We start from the raw sequence: 5,312 nt of genomic DNA, 5'->3' as shown, positions 1-5,312 counted from the left end.
TGAGACACCACATCCCAAATTGGAGGATAAAATACTGGGGGGAAGAGAGAGGTCACATGCCTCGGGACTTTTGGGGTGTCAATAGGGTATTAACCAGGAAATTCTGATCAACCAAAATTAAAGTTTGAAATACTTTATTACAAAAGATTTGGTTAAAAATATGAGAGCAAGACAAATCCTATGTTAATTGTTCCTTAAAAGTAGTGGTTGAACAGACAATACCAAATTTTCTCTACGTGTTTTGCTCAAGGGAGCTTCTTCAGGAGGTTAGATCATGGCGTCTATTATGCTACAGGCAACAAAGAGAAAAAGGAAATGAATACTCATATTCAACATTAGAAATAAAAATATAATAAAATATAATATAAAATATAACATATAATAAAATATAATAATGTTACATGTTGGCATAAACAAGGTAGATATGCAGTTTATATCAAAATAATATACATAAGAGTCAAAGTAAGCCAGCCAGAGCTACAATGGAATGGTTAGATCGAAGCATATTCATGTGTTAGAATGGCCCAGTCAAAGTCCAGACCTAAATCCAAATGAGAATCTGTGGCAAGACTTGAAAATTGCTGTTCACAGACGCTCTCCATCCAATCTGACAGAGCTTGAGCTATTTTGCAAAGAAGGATAGGCAAAAATGTCACTCTCTAGATGTGCAAAGCTGGTAGAGACATCCCCAAAAAGACTTGCAGCTGTAATTGCAGCAAAAGGTGGTTCTACAAAGTATTGACTCAGGGGGGCTGAATACAAATGCACACTTTTCCTTCCACTTCACAATTATGTGCCACTTTGTGTTGGTCTATCACATAAAATCCCAATAATATAAACAAAATGTGGATAATTTCAAGGGTTATGAATACTTTTTCAAGGCACTGTATATATATATTAAATGTATTACTGCTTTAAATGATAAGCAATAAGGAATCTATGGTTCATCGCTCCAGCGGCAAAGTGTCTCTGAAATATGGTGGCACTGTACCCTCATACATAGATGTAACATTTAAAGTTTTCCAGTTTTACGAATTTGCTGTTGAAGCAAAATAGCTAAGCAATATTTATTGATAACTTTCTCACAGGACACACACACACACACACACACACACACACACAGTGCCTTGAAAAAGTATTCATAACCCTTGAAATTATCCACATTTTGTTTATATTATTGGGATTTTATGTGATGGACCAACACAAAGTGGCACATAATTGTGAAGTGGAAGGAAAAGTGTGACGTGCACACCGCTCCAAAGATGCGGCTAGCAGGACTTTTTTACCGTCCTGCTAGAGCACCGCTCCAGTGTGAAAGCCCTCGGGCTTTCACACTGGAGAGACAGCAGTGGCTGTTTAGGGTCGGTTTGTAGGCGCTATTTTAAGCGCAATAGCGCCTGCAAACCGATCCAGTGTGAAAGGGGTCTAACAGAAAAATGTGCAGTGCATCCACTGTTTCTATAAAAATAGTGTTCTTATTCATACAAACAATTTAATTATTGAAGTTAAGAAAATTATTGTACAACATCAAACACCTAAACACATGATAATAAAGCTGTTATTGGCTCACTACCTATGAAGTGGGTATAGAAAAGAATCACCCCCCTTTAAAATAATCACATTTTGTTGCTTTGCAGCCTGAAATAAAGACAGACACAGCACATTTAGACTTTGCAAAATTCACTCTCTCTTCTTTGCAGAACTGCTCAAGTTCAGTCAAATTTGATGGTGACCGTTTGTGGACTGCGGTCTTCAAGTCATTCTACAGATTTTCAATGTGGTTTAAGTCTGGGCTTTAAATAGGCCATGCAAGGACATTCACCTTGCTGTGTGCTTTGGGCCATTGTCATGTTAGAAGGTAAACCTTCTTCCCATTGACAACTTTATGGCAGAGGGCAGCAGATATTCCTCAAGAATCTGACGATATTTTGCCCCATCCATTATATTAGACATATTGTTTGGTGTTGAGGCCAAATAATAAAATTTTAGTCTCATCTGACCATAATGCCCCGTACACACAATCCGTTTTCCCGTTGGAAAAAGTCAGATGAGAGCTTTTGGAATCCCGACCGTGTGTATGCTCCAGACTTTTTCCAACGGAAAAACTGCTGGAAAAAGATAGAGAGCAGGTTTTCTTTTTTTCCCCATCTGTAAAAAATCTGATCAGAATTTCCTATCGTGTGTAAAAATTCCGACGTGCAAAATTCTGACGCATGCTCGGAAAACAAAGCGACGCATGCTCAGAAGCATAGAACTTAATTTTCTCAGCTCGTCGTAGTCTTTTGCGTCACCGCGTTCTTGGCAGTCAATAGTTCACCCAACTTTTGTGTGACTGTGTGTATGCAAAGCAGGCTTGATCAGGATTCCGTCGGAAAAACCTTCCGGTTTTTTTTTCCCGACGGGAAAATCGCTTGTGTGTACAGGGCATAATAGCTTTTGCCATGTGGCCTCAGAATCTTCATGCTGCTTTTTGGAAAAGATCAATGGTGACTATGGCGGGCGGGCAAGTATTCTATTTTAGTATCGTGGGTATTAGCGGGAGTACGAGTACTCCCGCTAATACTCGGTATCGGTCCCGATATCGGGACAACCCTAATAACAAGCCTATTACTATGGCCAACATTTATGCCCCGAATAAAATGCAAGTATCGTTCCTTAAAAATACATTGCAATTGCTTGATACCTTTAAATCTGGGATGCTCATTGTGGGGGGTGATTTCAACTTGGCTTTGAACCCCTTGCTTGACACATCTTCAGGCTCCTCTAACATTTCGTATAGGTCCTTACATTCAATAAAGAATGTGTTGAAAAGCATGTCCCTTCATGATACATGGCGCACTTTAAACCCTGCCGCCAAAGACTACACTTTTTATTCCTCTCCGCACGATAGATATTCAAGGATTGATTACTTCTTTTTAACTCAAAATGATCTTGAAGACCTTATTGATACTTCTATTGAGCCTATGTTTTTTTCTGACCACCATCCTATTACTTTCTCTATAATTTTTCATTCAAGGCCTGTTAATAATAGAATCTGGAGACTTGATAGCTCTTTACTTACTTACTTTACTTTCTATTCAAGAATTTTATTTACAGAAAATGGAGCTGTAGATATGCTGCTTCGCTCTTGTCTGCTGCAAAAAGGAGTAGGATGATCGAGCTGTAGATTTGCTGCTTCGCTCGTCTGCTGTAGGATGATCCCTTATTCAACTAATCCTTCTTCTGGAAAACAAGCAAAAACAATCGTTGGCTTTAGACACTTTATCTGAATTACAGGAAGCTAGGGAAAATCTTTTAAAAATTTTAGATGAGAAAATAAAACGCAACTTTGCCCTATCTCAAAAGCTGTTTTACGAGTTTGGCAATAAGTCTGGTAGACTTCTTGCTAGGACTCTTCAAGCGAACAATCACAATAATAATACTAATATCTACTCTATTACGGATCCTAATAGAAACAAATTGTATACATCTTCTGAAATTGCTAATCAATTTAAACAATTTTATGCTAAATTATATAACCTGCCCGTAAATGTCACTCCCGCGTACACACGGTCGTTCCAAACCGATGAGAATGGTCCGACGGGCCATTTCCATCGGTTCACCGCTGAAGTGGCCTGATGGTCTGATGTGCGTACACACTATCGTTCCAAAAAACGATCGGGTCAGAACGCGGTGACGTCAAACACACGACGTGCTGAATAAAACAAAGTTCAATGCTTCCAAGCATGCGTCGACTTGATTCTGAGCATGCGCGGGTTTTGAACCGATGCTTTCTGTACTAACCATCGGTTTGGACCGATCGGGCCATCGGTTCGATTTTAAAGCATGTTTTAACATTTTGGACCGAAGGACAACAGACCGATGGGCTATACACACGGTCGGTTTGGACCGATGAAACTGAACCTCGGTCCATTCTCATCGGTTTTGTCCGACCGTGTGTACGCGACCTCAGTATGCAGCCAGAGCTATGAAAAAAGTAGAGGTGAGTGTTCACATGAGACACCACATCCCAAATTGGAGGATAAAATACTGGGGGGAAGAGAGAGGTCACATGCCTCGGGACTTTTGGGGTGTCAATAGGGTATTAACCAGGAAATTCTGATCAACCAAAATTAAAGTTTGAAATACTTTATTACAAAAGATTTGGTTAAAAATATGAGAGCAAGACACATTCTATGTTATTTGTTCCTTTAAAAGTAGTGGTTGAACAGACAATACCAAATTTTCTCTACGTGTTTTGCTCAAGGGAGCTTCTTCAGGAGGTTAGATCATGGCGTCTATTATGCTACAGGCAACAAAGAGAAAAAGGAAATGAATACTCATATTCAACATTAGAAATAAAAATATAATAAAATATAATATAAAATATAACATATAATAAAATATAATAATGTTACATGTTGGCATAAACAAGGTAGATATGCAGTTTATATCAAAATAATATACATAAGAGTCAAAGTAAGCCAGCCAGAGCTACAATGGAATGGTTAGATCAAAGCATATTCATGTGTTAGAATGGCCCAGTCAAAGTCCAGACCTAAATCCAAATGAGAATCTGTGGCAAGACTTGAAAATTGCTGTTCACAGACGCTCTCCATCCAATCTGACAGAGCTTGAGCTATTTTGCAAAGAAGGATAGGCAAAAATATCACTCTCTAGATGTGCAAAGCTGGTAGAGACATCCCCAAAAAGACTTGCAGCTGTAATTGCAGCAAAAGGTGGTTCTACAAAGTATTGACTCAGGGGGGCTGAATACAAATGCACACTTTTCCTTCCACTTCACAATTATGTGCCACTTTGTGTTGGTCTATCACATAAAATCCCAATAATATAAACAAAATGTGGATAATTTCAAGGGTTATGAATACTTTTTCAAGGCACTGTATATATATATATTAAATGTATTACTGCTTTAAATGATAAGCAATAAGGAATCTATGGTTCATCGCTCCAGCGGCAAAGTGTCTCTGAAATATGGTGGCACTGTACCCTCATACATAGATGTAACATTTAAAGTTTTCCAGTTTTACGAATTTGCTGTTGAAGCAAAATAGCTAAGCAATATTTATTGATAACTTTCTCACAGGACACACACACACACACACACACACACACACACACACACACACACACACACACACAGTGCCTTGAAAAAGTATTCATAACCCTTGAAATTATCCACATTTTGTTTATATTATTGGGATTTTATGTGATGGACCAACACAAAGTGGCACATAATTGTGAAGTGGAAGGAAAAGTGTGACGTGCACACCGCTCCAAAGATGCGGCTAGCAGGACTTTTTTTTACCGTC

General features: G+C 38.7%; 1 long non-coding RNA gene across 2 annotated transcripts in view; it reads right to left on the bottom strand.

Annotated features, from left to right (window-relative positions):
* Positions 1-4,541, bottom strand: part of LOC120940163 — an 11,551-nt gene extending 7,010 nt beyond the window's left edge. Inside the window, exons 1-3 of one of the 2 annotated variants that reach the window (XR_005749397.1) lie at positions 4,219-4,541; positions 3,095-3,222; positions 223-289 (exon numbers count right to left, since the gene is read on the bottom strand). This is a non-coding gene — a long non-coding RNA (uncharacterized LOC120940163). Of the gene's footprint in view, positions 1-222; positions 290-3,094; positions 3,615-4,218 lie in introns of those variants that run through there. The other variant, XR_005749396.1, reaches the window with a different exon arrangement.
* Between the last annotated feature and the right edge of the window lie 771 nt (positions 4,542-5,312).

Source organism: Rana temporaria, chromosome 5 (assembly GCF_905171775.1).
Source record: "Rana temporaria chromosome 5, aRanTem1.1, whole genome shotgun sequence".
In the NCBI taxonomy this organism is placed as follows: Eukaryota; Metazoa; Chordata; class Amphibia; order Anura; family Ranidae; genus Rana; species Rana temporaria.
This window is presented reverse-complemented; position numbering and strand designations above follow the sequence as displayed.